Here is a 22,637-nt window from a genome sequence, read left to right on the forward strand (position 1 = left end):
GGGATGCCTCTATAGGTTTTTATCTTTTTTTTTTTTCATTTTCAGCTCACCTTGACTATATGTTTTTTTTTTTTCTCACAAAAATCCATGACTCTTGGAGATGACAGATCTTAGACCTGTTTAGAGCATAATATAGGACACTAGTTCATTAAAGCTTTTAGAACTTGGCAGTGTCAACAGCCATTGTCAGAGGATTTTTCTTGTCCCATCATCTGAGAAAACCTGATTTCTTACTCAAGCACTTCTTCAGAACTTCATGGACGTCTCTGTTCCTTGGGATGCGCATTATAGGTGTCAGGATGGTGTAGAGCAGTGAGGACCCTTTGTGCAAGCATTGTGAAGAGTTGACTGAGGGCACAAGGTAATGGCAATCAGTGTCCCATAAAACCAGTGACTACAGTGAGGTGGGAAAAGCAGGTGGAGAAAGCCCTGCATCTGTCTGTCCCAGATGGAATTCTTAAAATGGCAGCCAGGACGCAGGAGCAGGAGACCATGATGAGGAGAAAGGGGATCAGGGTGACTGCAGAAGCGGAGGCAAAGGCACTGGCCTCAGTCACTGGCCTCCATGAAGGAGGGATGGATCAGAGGGGTGAGGTCACAAAAGAAGGTATAAATTTCACTGGGTCCACAGAAGGTGAATTCACACTGCAGGACGATGGTTATGGCTGTGAGGAGAAAGCAGCAGAGCCAGGTAGCCAGCAGCCAACCTAACGCAGAGAGAGGCGGTCATTAGAATGGGGTGGCAGAGAGCTAGGCAGATGGCCATGTAGTGGTCATAGGACATCACAAAGAGCATGAGGCACTCTGTTGTAGCCAGAAATCCAAAGAAGTAGAACTGTTCCAGGCAGCCAACCACAGAGATAAGTCTTCCATTCAGCTATGACCATCAGCAACATCTTGGGGACAATGTTTGACATATAGCAGACCTCCAGACAGTAGCTATGAGGACAATGAGGATATTTTCAGAAATAGTTAAGATATAGAAAATGAAAAAAAATCATAAAGAGGGAACTATCTAGCTGCAAGACAGAAGAGAATCCTCGGAGTACAAATTCCACTGTTACTGTTTGGTTTTCTGGGATAGGATCACCAAGCTTTGGCTTCTCTGACGCAGAACACTCAATGATGACGCATGTACAATGTAGACAACAGTTCTAGTTTATACAGAGAACAGGCACAGAGAGTGAATAGTTCTTATTCTCCACTCAGGTTTTTGGCAACTTTTTAAAAATATTTTATTTTGGTTTATTTACTTATTTGACAGAGAAAGTGGGAGAGAGAGAATGGGCATGCCAGGGCCTCCAGCTACCGCAAACAAACTCCAGATGCATGTGCTCCCTTGTGCAGCTGGCTAACGTGGGTCCTGGGGAATTAAACCTGGGTCCTTTGGCTTGGCAGGCAAATGCCTTTACATATTCATCACTGCAACCCTAGATGGTAAGCACTTTGCAGGTGGAGGCACATTCCATGTGGAGGCATGGAGACCTTAAGTAGCCACCTATGCGCTTTAGCTGGATAGAGGTACTTACTAGAATTTGGACTTACTCTGGACCTCACATACCTACTTGCTAACACTGCCTCTCCTAAGCCTTGCTACAAAGGCTAGTTCACGTCAGCTCACAGAAGAGAAAAGGTCCCACAGGGCAGCCTTCCATCCTAGCTTGGACTTCAGGGAGAGCAGGGCATCCATCGTTGTTGAGGTTGAAATCCCATAGAAAGGGATCACTCGCTTGCAACCCTGTCTCCTGGACTTGTTTTCATGCTGCTACTTTTATGCTCTTTCTTTATCATTTTTTTAAAAAATTACAGTAATTTATCACTTAAAAAATTATAGGAGTCCTTTTGGAGGAAGCACATAGGAACTTACCCTTTTCTTTCTACACTGCTGCTACAGGGCTAAGTCACCTCCTAGATACTGTGCAAAGACCTCTGCTGGGTAACAGAAAGCCAGGTTAAAAAGCAGCAGAGACCCCGGTAGAAAGACCAGGAGGCCTGATTGAACGCATTGGCTCTAACACTAAGTGGCTGGGTTCAAATCCGTTGCTTAACCACAAAGGTATTTGATCAAGAGAAAGCTTGATAGCCCAAGGGAAGAGCAATTCTGCTGCCTCCAGGTCTGTGTTCCGAAGGCTTTCAAGGGCAATGGAGGTGGACGGCCCCGACCTCCCCACCCTAACATGCTGCTGCTATCTGTCTCAGCAAAAGTGAGACAAACAATTTAAAGGACGTTGTTGAAATAGAGTGTGGGCTCTGGTAAAGTGCTAAAATATACTGTTTTACTCTAGAGCCACAAGCCCAACAAATTACACGGTAAGTGTGTTCGTCATGTTGGTTCAGGGCTGAGCCCAGAGAAAGTGCTGAACAAGTAATAGTGTCCCCTCTTCCTTCTCCTTCACACACAAACCATTTTCCCTCCCTTTCTTCGTATTCCCTTCCAACCCTTCTTCCCTTCTCTGACATCTTTCTCCTGTGCTACCTCCTTTTCCCCTAGTTTTGCCCTGCACAGACAGAGCTGGCATTTGGTAGGTGACATCTCTTTGGAAAAGGCACCTGCTTCCCTTCAGTGGAGATTTTCAAGGGGAACAGCTTGTGAAGACAATTATAGGACTTCAAAGCACTAAGGAATTAATTATATTGGTGATTTTTTTTTTTTGTCCCTCTTATGAGACAGGGTCTCACTAAATAGCCCAGGCAGGTCTTTAATTCTCTGTTCTCTTTTGTCAGCCTCCCATTTGTTGGAATTATAAGTGTTCACCACTATGCCTTGCTCAGATTTCTGCTTTTTAATATTCCTTCCAAACTTCATTTTTGTGCTATCATTCTAACTGGGAAGCTATTCAATTTCTCCATAAAAGTACTCCTACCACAAGTTTGTAGGGAATAGGAAGGGTTTATTAAAGTGTAAAGTAAGATCAAAAATAGTGAATTACAGGTTTTGTTGCTTTGCCTTAACCACATCCGCAAAAGTGAAACAGATAGCCATAAATCAAATACCACCTTAATGGGATCCATTCTCTGAACTGAATTTACAGGTCAATAACAATCAATCAATTCTGCCACCATCAAGCTGGTGATAAGGACAATTGACTCATGCCAGGTACAGATCAATTCAGGTTAACAACTGGTAAAAACCCATAGATGAGTTTGATTTTGCCACTAAGATGCTAGTTAATTTAGAACATTAATAAATTGTCCCCAGCCTCATTTTGCAATAAACAGGCTCAAAAATGGGAGAAGTGGAGTGTACATCATCCAGATAGATGAGCTTTGCTTCTCAGTGCCTGGGAGGGTCCACTCCTATTTTCATAGGCAGGCCACAAAGAGTACTTCAAGTCTACCTTCCTTGGATTCAAAGAATGGGATAGATATATAGAATCCTGCTTTTATCCAGAAATACATCTCCCTGTGCACGTGACAAACACTAGGTAGAGACTGTCATTTTCATTTTTCACAGGCAAGCACTTAACCGCTAAGCCATCTCTCCAGCCGGAATTAAGGTTTTTACTGATACACATTAGCCAAAGAAACATTTATTCAAAGTGCTAAATGACTATAGTTATTTACATGAAGAAATTATAAATATTAATAAACCATTTGAAATTATCCAATTTATTCTTTTTAAAATATTTATTTATTTCCAAAGAGAGAGGGAGAGAGAGAAAGAGAATGGGTGTGCCACTGCAAACAAACTCCAGAAGCATGTGCCACTCAGTGCATCTGGCTCTATGTGGGTACTGATAATTGAACCCAGGTCCTTAGGCTCTGCAGGCACGTGCCTCAACCACTGAACCAATTTTCCAGCCCCATTTCTTCTTCTTCTTTTTAGGTTTTGGCTTTTCAAAGTAGGGTCTCACTCTAGCCCAAGCTGACCTGAAATTCACATTCACTTAGTAGTCTCAGGGTGACCTTGAACTCACGGTGATCCTCCTACCCCTGCATCCCAAATGCTGGGATTAAAGGCATGTGCCACCATGCCCAGCCCCATTTATTCTTTAGAAGTAAAGTCTTCTCCATGACGTAGTGACCTGGCTTCATGAAATATCCTTATTGATATCAATTTATGAAGTTTCTCATATATGATGACCATTGCACCAAGTCTACCCATCTGTAATTTTCACAACTTTTCCAAGATTTTCTCTATTTTATTTTTCATTCTAGAGACAGAAAGAAGAGGGGTAGAGAGGAAGAGAGAGATAATTGGTGTGCCAGGGCCTCACCCACTGAAATTGCACTCCAAACACTTCTGCCACCTAGTGGACACGTGAAACCTTTTAAAATGTTAAAGAAACCAAAGATTAGTACTTAAGCTATTTAATCAGTTTTCAAAAAAACCATTTCACAGTTTCTACTAGTCATTCTAACATTTTCTATTCTTAGACAAAATACGCATTTAGCTTTTGGACATCAATCCACAGATACAGGTTTATTGATAAATACAGGCTTCAAATATGTTCTACATCTGATACAGATTTAGGTAAGTTCTTCCAATTTTCAACCCACATAGCACAGGGCAAGAAGCAATTAGAATTCTGATCCACTTGGTAAAATGCCTGCCTCATGAGGACCTGATTTTGATCTCTAGTATCCATGTAAAAAAATGAAAGGTGTGGTGGCACACATATGTAATTCCAGTGCTGGGGAGGTAGAAATAGGAGGATCTCTGGACCTCACTGACTAGCCAGTCTAGTTTAATTGGGGAACTCCAGGCCAGTGAAAGACCCTGTCTCAAAGTGAGGTGGATGTTATTTCTGAGAATAATACCCAAGGTTTGCTCTGGGCCTGCACACACCACATATCTGAGTACATACATGAATAAATAAAGGTGGAAAGACTATAAAAATAAATAAAGAATAATAAATTATATATATATATATATATATATACATATATATATATATATATATATATATATATATAAATGAAAGCATTCCAGGGATAATGTGTCACCTTCACTTATTCACATGGCTGTGGATATAATGTAAAATTAGCTGTATTTTTTTACTGCATATTACTTTTTTTTTTTTTTTCGTGGTAGGGTTTCACTCTAGCCCAGGCTGACCTAGAATTCACTATGGAGTCTCAGGGTGGCCTCAAACTCACAGCAATCCTCCTACCTCTGCCTCACAAGTGCTGGGATTAAAGGCGTGTGCCACCACACCCGGCATGCATATTACTTTTTCTTTTTTCATAACTCTTTTGTCCTCATCCCATAAGAACATCTTAGCTGCTGACTGTCTCTCCTACTAGACTATCATTCCATCCATAAGAGTGGGAACTCTTTTGTTTTATTTGATACTATATCCCAGAGCTGAGAACAGTATTTGATACATAGCCAAATTGCTATCTTCAGGGAACAATAGAAACAAAAAATCTATAGTATTACCATAATTGTTAAAGTTATTCTTAGAAAAATGGGGTTCCCAAAGCCAGTCCACATACATTTGTAAGAAATACATTCCACATATCCTTTTACCAGTTTCTTCCTAGTGACTATATATTAAAAAATGGTCATTGATCCAGTCAATATAAAAAAGAAATTACATCACCACAGGAACCCCTGCATTTTCTTTTTATTCACCATCTTTTTATTCATTTGTAAATTTCTGTCAACAACCTATTCTTCAATTCTTTAATTTTGTCTCTATTTCTACACTCTTCAAGAAAGCTATATACGTGGAATTGTATAGCACTTACTCTTTTGAGAATGAGGTTTTTTTTTTTTCACTGAGGACAGTTTTATGAAGATTACAGAGAGGAATCTCTCTGGGAATGATTCATGTGCCAATAATTGTAGATTCCATAATATTGCTGAGTTCATGGTATGGGTGTAGCTGTTTATTTGCCTAAGCTGTTTATTAGGTTTTTGCTGTTTGAATTTTTGGCATATGTATATGCATTTACACATGTGAAGCCAGATGCATAAAATGGTGCATGCATTTGGAGTATGCTTGCAGTGCAGAAGACCCTAGCATTCTCCCTCTCTCTCTCTCTCTCTCTCTCACACACACACAAATAAATAAATAAATAAATAAATAAATAAATAAATAAATAAATATTTTTAGGGCTGGAGAGATGGCTTAGTGGTTAAGCGCTTGCCTGTGAAGCCTAAGGACCCCGGTTCAAGGCTCGGTTCCCCAGGTCCCATGTTAGCCAGATGCACAAGGGGGCGCACGCATCTGGTGTTCGTTTGCAGAGGCTGGAAGCCCTGGCATGCCCATTCTCTCTCTCTCCCTCTACCTGTCTTTCTCTCTGTGTCTGTCACTCTCAAATAAATAAGTTTAAAAAAATTTTTTTAAATATATTTAAATAAATATTTTGAAATAATAGAAACTCACATTACCATCAAAGATGGAAAAGTATGCTCTAAGTGAATGGAACCGGGAAAAGAGCAGGTGATGAAGAATGTCATTTCATACTGATCAAGAGAATAATTGACCAAAAGGACATTAAAATGTTAAACATTTACTCACCAAACACAAGTATGCCTAATTTCTCAAGGAGAATCCTTCCAGATATAAAGTCAGACATAAATCACAATTCAATAATAGTGGACAACTTAAATACCCCACTCTTAACCAAGACAGGTCACCTAGACAGAAAATAAAAAGAGAAACAAGGGATTTAAATGGTATCATGGATCAAATGAACCTAACAGACATTTACAGAACATCCCATCCAAGCACTATAGCATCTATAGTCCTCTGAGCAGCCCTTGGAACTTTGTCTAAAATAAATCACATACTAAAACATAAAGCAAGTCTCAACAAATTTAGAAAAATTGAAATTACACCATATTTTTTTTCTGACTACCATGCAATAAAGCTAGAAATTAAAAACATTTTTCTTGTCTTAAGTACAGAAAATATAAAAACTCTTAGAGGTTAGACAACCTGCTCTGTTTTTTTCATTTTTTATTTTTTTGAGAGCGAGAAAGAGAGAAAGAGGCAGACAGAGAGAGAATGGGCGCGCCAGGGCCTCCAGCCACTGCAAACGAATTCCAGATGCATGCACCCCCTTGTGCATTGTAGGTCCTGGGGAGTTGAGCCTCAAACAGGGGTCCGTAGGCTTCACAGGCAAGCGCTTAACCACTAAACCATCTCTCCAGCCCAGACAACCTGCTCTTTAACAATAGATTGGTCATTAAAGAAATCAAGAAGGAACTCAAAAAGATACTGGGAAGGGCTAGGGAGATGGCTCAGTGACTAAAGCTGCTTACTTGCAAAACCTGCCAGCCCAGGTTCAATTCCTGAGTACTCACATAAAGCCAGATACACAAAGTGGCACATGTGTCTGTAGTTCATTCGAAAGAAGCCCTGGCACAGCTGTGCTTTCTCCCTCTCTCTCTCCCTTCCCCTTTAATATTCATTCTGAATGTGTCTTTGCCAGGGAAGTGTGTTTCTTGTAGTCAACAAATCATTGCATATTGTTTTTTAATCCCCTTATGTAGTCTCCATTTTAATTGGAAAGTTAAGACAACTTACATGTGGGATTATTAATGAGATAGATATGCTAATTCCTATAATTAGGAGGTGTTCCTGGTCAATCTGAGACCTCTTTGTGGATTTTCCCTTCTTATGTTAGAGGTTTCTGGTTTGTTGAGATGACTGTTTCATTCTTTCTTTTTAAAAAACATTTTATTTATTTGTTATTTGCAAGGAGAGAGAGAGAGAGAGGATGGGCATGCCAGGGCCTCCAGGCACCACAAATGAACTCCAAATACATGCACTAGAGACTCATCTGGCTTTACATGGGTACTGGGGAATAGAACACAAGTCATTAGGCTTTGCAGGCAAGTGCCTTACCTTCTGAGAGATCTTCCCAGCTCTTGATTCTTTCTTAATTCTCATTTTCCCCCTATTCTTCTGGTAAAAGTTAGTTTTTCCTGAGTTTTCATGATTGGCCTATCTTTCTTCATCTATGTTTAGGAATAGTTAGGTATCTTCTACAATACTGGCTTAGTTGTTAGGAATTGTTTTAGTTTATGCTTATCTTGGAAAGTCTTTATTTCTCCATTGATATCAAAGGATAGCTTTTCTGTATATAATAATCTTATATACTATAATATATCAATATCAATTATATAACAATCAATTTTTTTAAATTCAATTTTTGAAATTTATCATTTTATGTTTTTCTGGTTTTGAGAGTTTTTTTCTTGCCAAAGGTATCTTGCGATCTTGATGTGTTAGGAGCCGCGCAGACGCTATTACAAGCTGGCGCCGGTTTCTGGCCTCTTATTGGTCACAGCTGGTGTAAATTTAGCACAGTGCGCATGCTCCAACCCGTTGCGGGCCGATGCTAATGAGGCATCCAGAAAGTAACCAATCACTGGTGGCCACATATCCTCAGTTGACCAATCATTTGTGGGTAAGCAGCCTAAAACCCTATATAAACAGTTGCCTTTCGTGGTTCTGGGTCTTCGCGTCTTCGCATCAAGCAGTTTGGCAGTCCCCAATAAAGTGTGTTCAGAAGAATCCTGATTGTGGCGTCCTCCTTGCTGGCGAGGCGGGCGTGACAAGTGGTGCCGGAAACCCCGGGAATTGAAGAACATCTTGCACCAGCGAAGACCCCTGTTTTAAGGAGGATTCAGAACTGACACACGGGACGGACGGATCCGGACTTTTTTCTGAGAGGTATGCTGCCCTGGGAGGTTGATGCTATTGTTATGATTTTCTTCTTGCCCTGTGTGCTCATTAAAGTGAAAGAGGGCCAGAGGACTTTAGCGGAACATCAGGACAGTATGTCAGAAACAGAAAAAAGGGAACAAAAAGGAAAACAGAATAAAAGGAAGGAACAAAATGTAATGAAGGTTAATGGTAAAAAGAAAACTAAGGTTAATGGTAAAAAGAAAACTAAGGTTAAAGATTTAGAAGGTAATAAAAGGAAGGAACAAAATGTAATGAAGGTTAATGGTAAAAAGAAAACTAAGGTTAAAGATTTAGAAGGTAATAAAAGGAAGGAACAAAATGTAATGAAGGGTAATGATAAAAAGAAAACTAAGGTTAAAGATTTAGAAGGTAATAAAAGGAAGGAACAAAATGTAATGAAGGGTAATGATAAAAAGGAAACTAAGGTTAAAGATTTAGAAGGTAATAAAAGGAAGGAACAAAATGTAATGAAGGGTAATGATAAAAAGAAAACTAAGGTTAAAGATTTAGAAGGTAATAAAAGGAAGGAACAAAATGTAATGAAGGTTAATGATAAAAAGGAAACTAAGGTTAAAGATTTGGAAGGTAATGATTTGTATCCTTTATTAAGTGAATTCAAACATTTACATGTGGCAAGCTCATCAAGTTCTGAGACTGCTTCTGTAAGATCTTTTGAATCTTCAGATAGCGAAGGGGAGTTGGACTTGTATGATGAGGCTCTGTTAGAGGAGGAAGCTGACAGGTGTCAGGCTGAGAGATATCGCCCTGACCCACCTGTTGTGCCTTCTGCCCCACCTTTAACAAATAGGGAAGTACTGAGATACATGGAGGGAACTTCTTTCTGCAAGCCAAAAGAAATAAGAAAAATTCAACAAATATTTCCAGTGTTTGACGATCCAGTTCAGGGCCGATATCATGAGCCCATAGGACATAAACAGTTAAAAGATCTTGCAGAGTCAGTTAGGACGTATGGGACTAATGCCTCCTTTACTCAGGCTCAGGTAGAGAGGCTCACTGCTCATGCAATGACTCCTGCAGATTGGTATAATACAGTGAAAGCCTGCTTAACAATGGGACAATATCTTGATTGGAAATCTATCTATCAAGATGCCTGCGCCACTCAGGCTAGACACATTTAATTTTTTAAATTTGGACGTGATGGGTAGGTCAGCAGCAGACAAGCATTGTCTGCCACCATCACCAGTTTCAGAAAAAATAAAATGGAAAGATGTTATATCTAATCAATGGAAGGGCCCGGATCTTGTTTTAATAAGATCCAGGGGAGCTGTTTGTGTTTTTCCACAGGATCAAGACAATCCCATTTGGGTTCCTGCCAGACTGACGCGAGTGGTCAAAAGAGAGTCCAGAAAAGGATGAAGATCGTGATTGCTGTGCTGATGATATTACCCCTGTTCAACCTGCTGGGGATATGGACAGAACCCCGTTGGGGAATACTCTCAGTATTCCCAAAACCTCTACCTGTAATACATGATGCTGTTCTCCTAGTTCTATGACTTTGTTTAGAACCAAAAAGAGATTTTGGGATTACTACAGCCATTGTGGCTGCTATTATTATATGCTGTTCTCCTAGTTCTATGACTTTGTTTAGAACCAAAAAGAGATTTTGGGATTACTACAGCCATTGTGGCTGCTATTACTATATGCTGTTCTCCTAGTTCTATGACATTGTTTAGAATCAAAAGAGATTTTGGGATTACTACAGCCATTGTGGCTGCTATTACTATACAAATTGCGGCGACTTTGAATAATTTATCAGTTAATGTAGCTAATACTTTGGATGTTCAAACTTTTATTAATGCACAATTAAGAGGAGGGTTAATGATTGTTAATCAAAGAATTAATTTAGTGTAAGAACAAGTTGATACTTTATGGTAATTGGCACAATTGGAATGTGAATGGAAAATGGATTGTGTATAATCTGTCACGCCAGTTATCACATTTGCTTACTAACTGGACTGCTGACCCATGTGAATTCAACATGAGTGGACTTGTTTTTGGTTACGGGATTATTGGACTGGATATAGAAAGCTACCCTTTATTTGAAGGAATGGGCTGGAATGGGTTCCATGATGCTGTTTATGATTGCTGCTGCAATCGGATGTTTTTGGTGTTTTTGTAAAATGCGAAGTCAAAGACTCAGAGACAATGCTATGCTAGTGCAAGCATTTGCTGCACTGGAAACAGGACATTCACCTAATGCTTGATTGATAACTCTGAAACAATAGGGAGCTGAAACCAGTGATTGGTGCTTACTCTGGGCCTCATTGGTACTTGCATGATGTGCCTGTGTGTAATTTTGCTATTGCTTGACCTGGACGTTTTCTCCCTTCGTTTGAGCTGTCTTGTGGCCTTTGCACCCTGAGAGCTTATTCTCATTGCACCAGGTTAGGCATAAGACTTTTAGTTTTATTTCACACTCAGCCTTTGCACATCCCTGAGGAATAACTCATTGCACAGGATAAGGTGAGTTGTGAGTTTTCCAAGGCCTTATAACCTTGATCGCCTGTTGCCAGAAGTGGGAAAGGCTAGATCGGTGATTTGGTCCCTTGGTGTCTAAATAATAAAAAAAAGGGGGAGATGTTAGGAGCCGCGCAGACGCTATTACAAGCTGGCGCCGGTTTCTGGCCTCTTATTGGTCACAGCTGGTGTAAATTTAGCACAGTGCGCATGCTCCAACCCGTTGCGGGCCGATGCTAATGAGGCATCCAGAAAGTAACCAATCACTGGTGGCCACATATCCTCAGTTGACCAATCATTTGTGGGTAAGCAGCCTAAAACCCTATATAAACAGTTGCCTTTCGTGGTTCTGGGTCTTCGCGTCTTCGCATCAAGCAGTTTGGCAGTCCCCAATAAAGTGTGTTCAGAAGAATCCTGATTGTGGCGTCCTCCTTGCTGGCGAGGCGGGCGTGACATTGATGAATTTGCCATTGTATGTAATTTGTTGTTGTTCACTGGCAGTTTCCAATAATTTCTTTTGTTCTGTATTTTTTGCATATTTTTGTTCTTCAATTATTTCATTTTGGCTTTTATGTGTGTTATAGAGATATTTCCTAAAGTTTCAACTTGATTTCTCATTTTATTTTAGTATATATTTAAGGTAACTTTCTTGGTGGAATCCCTGTCAAATACGCTTACCATACCATTTTTAGCAATGTGTTCCAAATTGATATCAAAATAGTTTCAATGGTTTATAAAACTTTTTACCTATATTGCTACAATCCTCCGCTTTTATCACAAATTACATCAAATTGCTTTATTTCTTAACTTGAAGGGATTATTTATTGAGCATTTTAGTACATGAACATACTGTTATTTGATCATGTCCCCACCCTATTACCCTCTTTTGTCTCCCCTTCCTCCCCCCAACTCTACTGAGTACCCTTTTCTTTCAAAGAAGTCAATCTAGTTTTGACGTCTCATTGTGCTTATAAATGATCCATCTACCCAAGTTTCTCCAAAGTTTTTATCTTGAAATGATATTGTATTTTGTCAAAGAATTTTCTGCATCTATTATGATAATCATGTGAGCGACTTCTGTCCTCAAGCCTGTTTATATGACATATTACATTTACTGATTTATATATGTTGAACCATCCATGAATCCCTGGAATCAAAACTGCTTGATCAAGGTGAGTGGTGTTTTTAATGTGTTCTTGAATTCGATTCATCAGTATTTTATTGGGAATTTTTTGTGTCTATGTTCACCAAGGATATTGGTTTGTTGTTGCTATTGCTGTTTCTCCAGTTTTGCTATTGGTGTAATACTGGTTACACAGAAGGAGTTAGGGATCATTCCCTCCCTTTCAGTTTTGTGAAATAATTTGAGAAGCAGTAGCTTCAGGTCCTCTATAAAGATCTGGTAGAATTCTGTAGTGAACTCATGTGGGCCTGAATGTTCTTTAGTTGGGAAGATTTTGCTTACTGCTTCAGTCTCATTACTTGTTATAGTTCTATTTACATTCTTTAAATCCTCTAGTTTAAATGTGGTAGATCACATGTGCCAAGAACTTGCCCACTTCATCTAAATTTTCCAGTTTGGTGAAATATACTTTTTTGGAAATAAGACTGAGCTGTTGGTCAGGGAGTCCAAGTGGTCTCCAAAACAATCCTGGCAATTGCCAAAACACTTGGTTACCCACCAAAGCTAAGAGGTAAGACTTTCTTGCTAAGAACACCACAAGCTGTTGTCATAGGATGCTGAGGGACCATGTCAGCACTAAGAGGAAACCCAGTCCTCTCCTGGAAAGCACTCATAGTGAAGGGAAGTGCTATGGGAGCTTCTGTGGCATAAAAATCACCAACAGCATGGATGATCCTGGAAGCTACACAGCCAGCCAGCTGGACAAGAAGTACACACCTGTGCAGTAGTGCACACAGCCTCTGAGGAAAACCAACTGCCCTCTGGTTGGATATGAGACCCACTCGGTGGTACTGAGAACCAAGTCAAAACTCCATGTCCAGGCATCTCATGTACCCAGAGAGAAGCGCTCCAGCACTTTCTGCATAAGTAGAGTTGACATACACTCAAGAAGCCTCTCAAAACACTGTGCATATCCCCCTCAATCAAAGCTGCTCTCACCTTTGGTCAAAGACTCTGATTCATTTTACCTAAAGCAGAGAATAATGGGGAGATCCATGATCTATCAGAAAGACAAGATGCCCAATTGCCTTCAGGAGGCATGTCACCTATACCACAACTACCAGAAGAAGGTTGCAGAAGAAGCAGCAGCATGAGTATTTCTCCCAGTGCTAGATTGACATCCAGCTTCAGGGAAATGGTGACAGACACTGAATCACCAAAACACATGGAATCAGAAACCCACAGGCTACAGAGAACTTAGCAAGAAACCAGATTGCTAACAGATCCACCTAGGCTCAAAGAGCATGGCAGAAGAAGGGGCTGGAAGACTATAAGAGGCACAGGCCCCCTCCACAGAGATTTACTGAGGCCTTACTTACCCCGCACTGAATACCAATAACCCCACTGAGGAGAAACCTCAGGGAACGTAGGTTGGGGGATATGACTATAACCTTTGTAAGTTTCTCTTTATTTCATTGGTATTTATTTATTTTTTGTTCTTTTGGTATAGGGGTTTCACTCCAGCCCAGGCTCACTCTGTAGTCCCAGGATGGCCTCAAACTCATGATGCTCCTCCTACCTCAGCTTCCAGAGTGTTGCTATTAAAGGCATGTGCCACCACAGCTGGCTTACTGGTATCTAATTTTATTGATTAGAGTCTTCTCTCTCTTTCATTTGGCTAGTCTGGATAAAGGTTTGTTGGTCTTGCTTATCTTTTTTTATTTACTTATTTATTGCACAGAGAGAGAGAGAGAGAGAATGGATGTGCCAGGACCTCTGGCCACTTCAAGCAAATGCCAGACGCATGTGCTATCTTGTACATATGGCTTACATGGGTCATGAGGAAATGAACCTAGGTCCTTTGGCTTTGCACGGAAGTGCCTTAACCACTAAGCCATCTCTCATGAATAACTCTTTGTTGTTTGGAGTGCTCCCTAATTATCTCTTAGGTCTGTTTACTTTATGGCATCCTTTAACTCCCTTCCTTCTCTGTTTGTTTTCTGTTTGGATGATCTGTCAATTAGTGACAGTTGGGTGGGCTGGAGAGATGGCTTAGCGGTTAAGCGCTTGCCTGTGAAGCCTAAGGACCCCGGTTCAAGGCTCGGTTCCCCAGGTCCCACGTTAGCCAGATGCACAAGGGGGCGCACGCGTCTGGAGTTCATTTGCAGAGGCTTGAAAGCCCTGGCGCGCCCATTCTGTCTCTCTCCCGCTATCTGTCTTCCTCTCTGTGTCTATCGCTCTCAAATAAATAAATAAATAATTTAAAAAAAAATTAGTGACAGTTGGGTATTGAAGTAACCTACTATTATTGTGTAGGCACTTATCTCTGTCTTTACATCTAGTAGGTTTTGTTTTAATATGTTTAGAATTATAATACTCTCTTGGTTTTCTTGATCAGTATGAAGTAGCCTTTATATCTTCTGATTAATTTTGAAGTCTATTTTCTCAGATATTAGAATAGCCATGCTTGTTTCTTTTCTAGTTCTACTTTCTTGACATATCTTTTCTGTTTTTTCACCCTAAGGTGGTGTCTGTCTTTGACAATAAGGTAGTTTCTTGAGGGCAAAAAAAAGATGGAACCTGTTTTGTGATCCAGCTTATTTCTGTTTCTTTTGATTGGCGAGTTGAGACCATTGATATTCAGAGTTATCATTGAAAGTGTGTTAATCTTTTGAGAGCTGGAGAGGTGATCTAGCAGTTAAGATACTTGCCTGTGAAGTCTGAGGACCCAGGTTTGATTCTCCAGTGCCCACATAAGCCAGGTGCACATGATGGTGCATGTATCTGGAGTTTGTTTTCAGTATCTGCAGACCCTGGTGTGCGCCCTCTCTCCCTTTCTCTCTCTCTCTCATAAATAAATAAATAAATATTTTAAAGTGTGCCAATACTTTTCATGTTGATGAGTTTGTGGAGTTTGTTATTAGGGTGATCTTCCTATGCTCACAAAGAGTTCTAGATTTTTCTCTTCAACATGCAATATTCCACTTAGTATCCCCTGTAGTGCTGGATTATTGCTCATAAATTCTCTTTTTAAAATATTTTATTTATTTATTTAACTGTGGGAGAGAGAGAGAGAGAGAGAGAGAGAGAGAGAGAGAGAGAGAGAGAGAGAGAATGGGCATGCCAGGGCCTTCAGCCACAAACAAGCGTACATGGCTTACATTGGTCATGGGGATTCAAACCTGGGTCCTTTGGCTCTTTTAGGCAAGCCCCTTAACCACTAAGCCATCTCTCCAACACATAAATTCTTTTAGTCTGTTTTTTATCATGTAACATTTTCCTTTCTCCTATTATGAGACATAGTTTTGCTGGCTAAAGTAGTTTGGGTTGGCAGCTGTGGTCTTTCAGTACTTGAAATACTTAATTTCAAGCCTTTCTGACTCTTCCAGTTTCCATTGAAAAAGCAGCCATAGTTCTAATGGGTTTGACCTTATATGTGATGAGATGTTTCACTCGTGCAAAATACTTCAAAATACTTTTTGTTCTGAGTTTTTAGCAGTTTGACTATAATATGATGTGAATTTCTTCTCTGGTTCAGTCTATTTGGTGTTCTGTATGCCTCTTGTATATGGATAGGCCTTTCTCCCCTTATGTTTGGAATTATTTTTCTTCATTAATTTTATTTAAAATATTTTCTATGGACTGGAGTGATTGTTTGGTGCTTAAGGTGTTTGCCTGCAAAGCAAAACAACCCAGGTTCAAGTCCCTAGTACCCACGTTAGCCAGATGCACAAGGGGGCGCATGCGTTTGCAGTGGCTGGAGGCCCTGGACCGCCCATTCACTCTCTTCCCCCTTTCTCGATCAAATAAATAAATACAATATTAAAAAAAACCAATGAAATAAAAGTTTCTATGCCATTTTTCTCAAGCTCCTCTCCTTACATACTACACTACACTTCAGAAATTTCATCTCTGAAAGGTGTTACTCTCATGCACTCATGTTCTGACCATATGTTTTTGAACTTCCCGTTGGTTTGACTAATCAAATTACTCTTGTGTTTTTAAGGCTTGATATTCTGTCTTATACTTAATCCATTCTATTTATGAGACTTTCCATGGGGATTTTGGACTTACTGTATTTTTGATTTCCATTTTTGTTTCAGTTTGGTTTTTCTTCAGGCTTCTATCTCTCTCTCTCTCTTTCTCTTTTTTGTTTGGTGTTTTGAGGTAGGGTCTCACTCTAGCCCAGGTTGACCTGGAATTCACTCTGTAGTCTCAGGGTGTCCTTGAACTCACAGCAGTCCTCCTACCTCTGCCTCCCGAGTGCTGGGATTAAACGCACGTGCCACCACTCCCAGCAGGCTTCTATTCTTTATTGAGTTCCAGTTTCATATCCTGGTTAAACTCCTTCATTTCATCTCATTGCTTGTTTGTGCCCTTTTGAACTTACTCAGAATTTCATTCATAAGTTTATCTGTGTCTTCATTGAGTTTACTGTATGTATTTATAGTCATTCATTTGAGCTTTTTGTTTAGATTTTCTTCCAAATAGCTCTGATGAGTGTCTTCTGATATGGCCTTGGTATTTCTTGGGAGAAGAGTCTGTGTGTCTGTGTAAGTGTTTGTGTATGTATGTGTGTATATGTGTGTGTGTGTCTGTGTGTGTGTGTGTGCGTGTGTGTGTTCATTGAGGCTTGCCCATCTAGAGATAATATGTTGGATATGTTTTTCCAGCACACAGTTGAGTGGATGCTTGGAACAGTACTCATATATTTGTGTTCACTGTTCCCTGTTCTACTTTGTGATGCTTGAGGTTCATTTTTGGAGGTACTTGGTACTGCTTTATAGATAAGGTTTATGTCGTGACCTCAGTATGGTTTCCACTGAGATCCAATGTACACTTGGTACTCTGACCAAACAAGGGGAAGAGTTGCTAAAGGGCATCTGGGTGCTGAAACTTCACTTAGGATCTATCTCTAATGACTGGAGCAATGACATACAGGCATTAAGAGGATTCCCATGAAGTTTCCGTGCTGTAACATAATGTTGAACACAATTCCAATAGCACCTAGTGTATGCCCTTGTGGGTTGAGGGGAAGAGGATTTGCACAGATCCCAATCAGGCCTGAATCGCAATGGTGAGTGGTGTTATGTGCAGAGGATTTGCAATTAGCCTGGACATGTGTACCCTACCTTGTCACAGTGGTGGATGGTATGAGTAAGCAGTACTTGGTAGAGGGATAAAATTGTGGAAGAAAGAGAAATCTTACACTTCAGAAATCTGTCTGACCCAAGTATAATGACAGAGGGGAGGTTATATGTGGATACAGGAGTGAGGCAAAGAGGATATATGATCCTTCACAAACGTGTCTGTGGCTTCAGAAAACAGTACCCCAAGAAAGGAGTACACATAGTAAGGCTTGAAAAAATTATTTATTTATTTTTTATTTATTTGACAGTGAAAGAGAGAGAAAGAGGGAGAGAGAGAGAGAGAGAGAGAGAGAATGGGTGTGCCAGGGCCTCCAGCCACTGCAAACGAACTCCAGATGCGTGCGCCCCCTTGTGCATCTGGCTAACGTGGGTCCTGGGGAATCGAGTCTCGAACCGAGGTCCTTAGGCTTCACAGGCAAGCGCTTAACAGCTAAGCCATCTCTCCAGCCCTGTAAAAGTTTTGTATTGACACTTTTCATAAATGTATATAAATAACTGGGTCATATGATAGCTTTTTAACTTTTTTAAAAAACCTCCACACTGACTTCCATAATGGCCAACCAGTTTGCATTTAAAATAGGAGTAAACAAAGTTTTGTCTTTCCCTATACCTTCTAGGGCAACTTTTTATTTGATTTTTTGATGATAGTCGTTTTCATGGCTAAGAATTTTGAACACTTTTAAAATTATTAGCCATTTGTCTGCCTGTCTTTCTTTCATGTTGATTTTTTGAGCTAAGGTCTCACTCTCAGGCTGACCTGGAAGTCACTCTGTAGTCTCAGGCTGACCTCAAACTCAGCAATCCTCCTACCTCTGTCTCCTGAGTGCTGGGAGTAAAGGCATGCACCACCACACCTGACCATTTGTATTTCGTTATTTTTTTAAAATATATTTTATCTATCTATCTATCTATCTATCTATCTATCTATCTATCTATCTTTCTATCTATCTATGTATCTATGAGAAAGATGGGAGAGAGAGAGAGCAAGCGAGCATGCCAGGGTCTCCAGCCAGTGCAAATGAACTCCAGATACATGTGCCCCCTTGTGCATCTGGCTTACTTGGGTCCTGGAGAGTTGAACCGGGATCCTTTGGCTTTGCAGGCAAATGCCTTAACCACTAAGCCATCTCTCCAGCCCAGCCATTTGCATTTGTTATTTTGAGATGTTTCTATTCAGTTCCATACCCCATTTTTGATTGGGTTGTTTTATTTTATTTTATTTATTTATTTATTTTAATTTTTAAAAATTTTTAATAGCATTTTCCATGATTATAAAAAAAATCACATGGTAATTCCCTCCCCCCTCACTTCCCCTTTGAAATTCCATTCTCCATCATATTACCTCCCCATCACAATCATTGTACTTACATATGTACAATATCAACCTATTAAGTACCCGCCTCCCTTCCTTTCTCTTCCCTTTATGTCTCCTTTTTAACTTACTGGCCTCTGCTACTAAGTATTTTCATTCTCATGGAGAAGCCCAATCATCTGTAGCTAGTATCCACATATGAGAGAGAACATGTCGCGCTTGGCTTTCTGGGCCTGGGTTACCTCACTTAGTATAATCTTTTCCAGGTCCATCCATTTTTCTGCAAATTTCATAATTTCTTTTTCTTTACCACTGCGTAGAACTCCATTGTATAAATGTGCCACATCTTCATTATCCACTCATCAGTTGAGGGACATTTAGGCTGGTTCCATTTCCCAGCTAAAATTGAGCAGCAATAAACATGGTTGAGCACGTACTTCTAAGGAAATGAGATGAGTCTTTCAGATATATGCCTAGGAGTGCTATAGCTGGGTCATATCCTAGATCAATCTTTAGCTGTCCTGGGAACCTCCACACTAATTTCCACAATGGCTGGACCAGATTGCATTCCCACCGGCAGTGTAGAAGGGTTCCTCTTTTTCCACATCCCCGCCAACATTTATTATCATTTGTTTTCATGATGGTGGCCAATCTGACAGGAGTGAGATGGTATCTCAATGTAGCTTTAATCTGCATTTCCCTGATGACTAGTGAGGTAGAACATTTTTTTAGATGCTTATATGCCATTCATATTTCTTCCTTTGAGAATGCTCTATTTAGCTCGATAGCGCATTTTTTTGATTGGCTTGTTTGATTCCTTATTATTTAACTTTTTGAGTTCTTTGTATATCCTAGATATTAATCCTCTATCAGATATATAGCTGGCAAAGATTTTTTTCCCATTCTGTAGGTTGCCTCTTTGCTTTTTTCACTGTGTCCTTTGCAGTGCAAAATCTTTGTAATTTCATGAGGTCCCAGTGATTAATCTGTGGTTTTATTGCCTGAGCAATTGGGGTTGTATTCAGCAAGTCTTTGCCAAGACCAACATGTTGAACTGTTTCCCCTACTTTTTCCTCTAGCAGTTTCAGAGTTTCAGGCCTGATGTTAAGGTCTTTAATCCATTTGGACTTAATTCTTGTGCATGGCGAGAGAGAAGAATCTATTTTCATCCTTCTGCAGATATATATCCAGTTTTCCCAACACCATTTGCTGAAGAGGCTGTATCTTCTCCACTGAGTATTTTTGGCATCTTTATCGAATATCAGGTGGCTATAGCTACTTGGGCTTACATCTGGGTCCTCTATTCTGTTCCACTGATCTACATGTCTGTTTTTGTGCCAGTACCATGCTGTTTTTGTTACTATGGCTCTGTAGTATAGGTTAAAATCAGGTATGGTGATACCACCAGCCTTATTTTTGTTGCTCAGCATTATTTTAGATATTCGAGGATTTTTGTGATTCCAAATGAATTTCTGGATTGTTTTTCTATTTCCATGAAGAATGCCTTTGGAATTTTGATAGGGATTGCATTAAATGTGTAGATTGCTTTTGGTAAATTTGCCATTTTCACAATATTGATTCTTCCAATCCTGGAACAGGGGATGTTTCTCCCATTTCTAGTGTCTTCTGCAATTTCTCGCTTGAGTGTTTTAAAGTTCTCATTGTAGAGATTCTTTACTTCCTTGGTTAGGTTTATTCCAAGGTACTTTATTTTATTTTATTTTTTTGATGCAATTGTGAATGGGAGCGATTCTCTGATTTCATCCTCTGTCTGTTATTAACATATATGAAGGCTACTGATTTCTGTGTATTTATTTTGTATCCTGCTACATTGCTGTAGGTTTTGATCAGCTCTAACAGTTTGCTAGTAGAGTTTTTAGGGTCCTTTATGTATAGAATCATGTCATCTGCAAATAATAATAACTTGATTTCTTCCTTTCCAATTTGTATCACTTTTATGTGTGTCTCTTGCCTTATTGCTATGGCTAAGACTTCCAGAACTATATTAAATAAAAGTGGGGACAGTGGACACCCTTGTCTTGTTCCTGATTTTAGTGGGTAAGCTTCCAGTTTTTCCCCATTTAGTAATATTTTGGCTGTAGGCTTGTCATAAATAGCTTTTATTATATTGAGATATGTTCTTTCTATTCCAAGTCTCTGTAGGACTTTTATCATGAAGGGATGTTGGATTTTGTCAAATGATTTCTCTGTGTCCAATGAGATGATCATGTGATATTTTCCTTCAACCCATTTATAAAATGGATTACATTTATAGATTTGCATATGTTGAACCATCCCTGCATCTCTGGGATCAACCTACTTGGTTTATCCTACTGGGATAAACCTGACCTACTTGGTCAGGGTGAATGATCTTTTTTTTTATTTTATTTTTAAAATATTTATTTATTTATTTGCAAATAAAGCCAAACCTGGCTTATTTTTTTTGTTTTGTTTTGATTTTAAATTTTTATTAACATTTTCCATGATTATAAAATATATACCATGGTAATTCCCTCCCTCCCCACCCCCACACTTTCCCATTTGAAATTCCATTCTCCATCATATTACCTCCCCATTACAATCATTGTAATTACATATATACAATATCAACCTATTCTTCCTTTCTCTACACTTTATGACTCCTTTTTACCTTACTGGCATCTGCTACTAAGTATTTTCATTCTCACGCAGAAGCCCAATCATCTGTAGCTAGGATCCACATATGAGAGAGAACATGTGGTGCTTGGCTTTCTGTGCCTGGGTTACCTCACTTAGTATAATCCTTTCCAGGTCCATCCATTTTTCTGCAAATTTCATAACTTCATTTTTCTTTACCGCTGAGTAGAACTCCATTGTATAAATGTGCCACATCTTCATTATCCACTCATCTGTTGAGGGACATCTAGGCTGGTTCCATTTCCCAGCTATTATAAATTGAGCAGTAATAAACATGGTTGAGCACGTACTTCTAAGGAAATGAGATGAGTCCTTTGGATATATGCCTAGGAGTGCTATATCTGGGTCATATGGTAGATCAGTCTTTAGCTGTTTTAGGAACCTCCACACTGTTTTCCACAATGGCTGGACCAGATTGCATTCCCACCAGCAGTGTAGAAGTGTTCCTTTTTTTCCACATCCCCGCCAACATTTATTTCATGATGGTGGACAATCTGACAGGAGTGAGATGGAATCTCAATGTAGTTTTAATCTGCATTTCCCAGATGAATAGTGATGTAGAACATTTTTTTAGATGCTTATATGTCATTTGTATTTCTTCCTTTGAGAACTCTCTATTTATCTCCATAGCCCATATTTTGATTGGCTTGTTTGATTCCTTATTATTTAATTTTTTGAGTTCTTTGTATATCCTAGATATTAATCCTCTATCAGATATATAGCTGTCGAAGATTTTTTCCCATTCTGTAGGTTGCCTCTTTGCTTTTTTCACTGTGTCCTTTGCGGTGCAAAATCTTTGTAATTTCATTAGGTCCCAGTGGTTAATCTGTGGTTTTATTGCCTGAACAATTGGGGTTGTATTCAGAAAGTCTTTGCCAAGACCAATATGTTGAACTGTTTGCCCTACTTTTTCCTCTAGCAGTTTCAGAGTTTCAGGTCTGATGTTAAGGTCTTTAATCCATTTGGACTTAATTTTTGTGCATGGAGAGAGAGAAAAATCTATTTTCATCCTTCTGCAGATATATATCCAGTTTTCCCAACACCATTTGCTGAAGAGGCTGTATCTTCTCCACTGAGTATTTTTGGCATCTTTATCGAATATCAGGTGGCTATAGCTACTTGGGCTTACATCTGGGTCCTCTATTCTGTTCCACTGATCTACATGTCTGTTTTTGTGCCAGTACCATGCTGTTTTTGTTACTATGGCTCTGTTGTATAGGTTAAAATCAGGTATGGTGATACCACCAGCC

The 22,637-nt window shown here is 39.6% G+C and overlaps 1 pseudogene; it reads right to left on the reverse strand.

Moving 5' to 3' along the window:
- Positions 1-208: 208 nt before the first annotated feature.
- The window catches only part of LOC123455972, a 42,804-nt pseudogene continuing 20,375 nt past the window's right edge, over positions 209-22,637 (reverse strand).

Source organism: Jaculus jaculus, chromosome 19 (assembly GCF_020740685.1).
Source record: "Jaculus jaculus isolate mJacJac1 chromosome 19, mJacJac1.mat.Y.cur, whole genome shotgun sequence".
Classification (NCBI taxonomy): Eukaryota; Metazoa; Chordata; class Mammalia; order Rodentia; family Dipodidae; genus Jaculus; species Jaculus jaculus.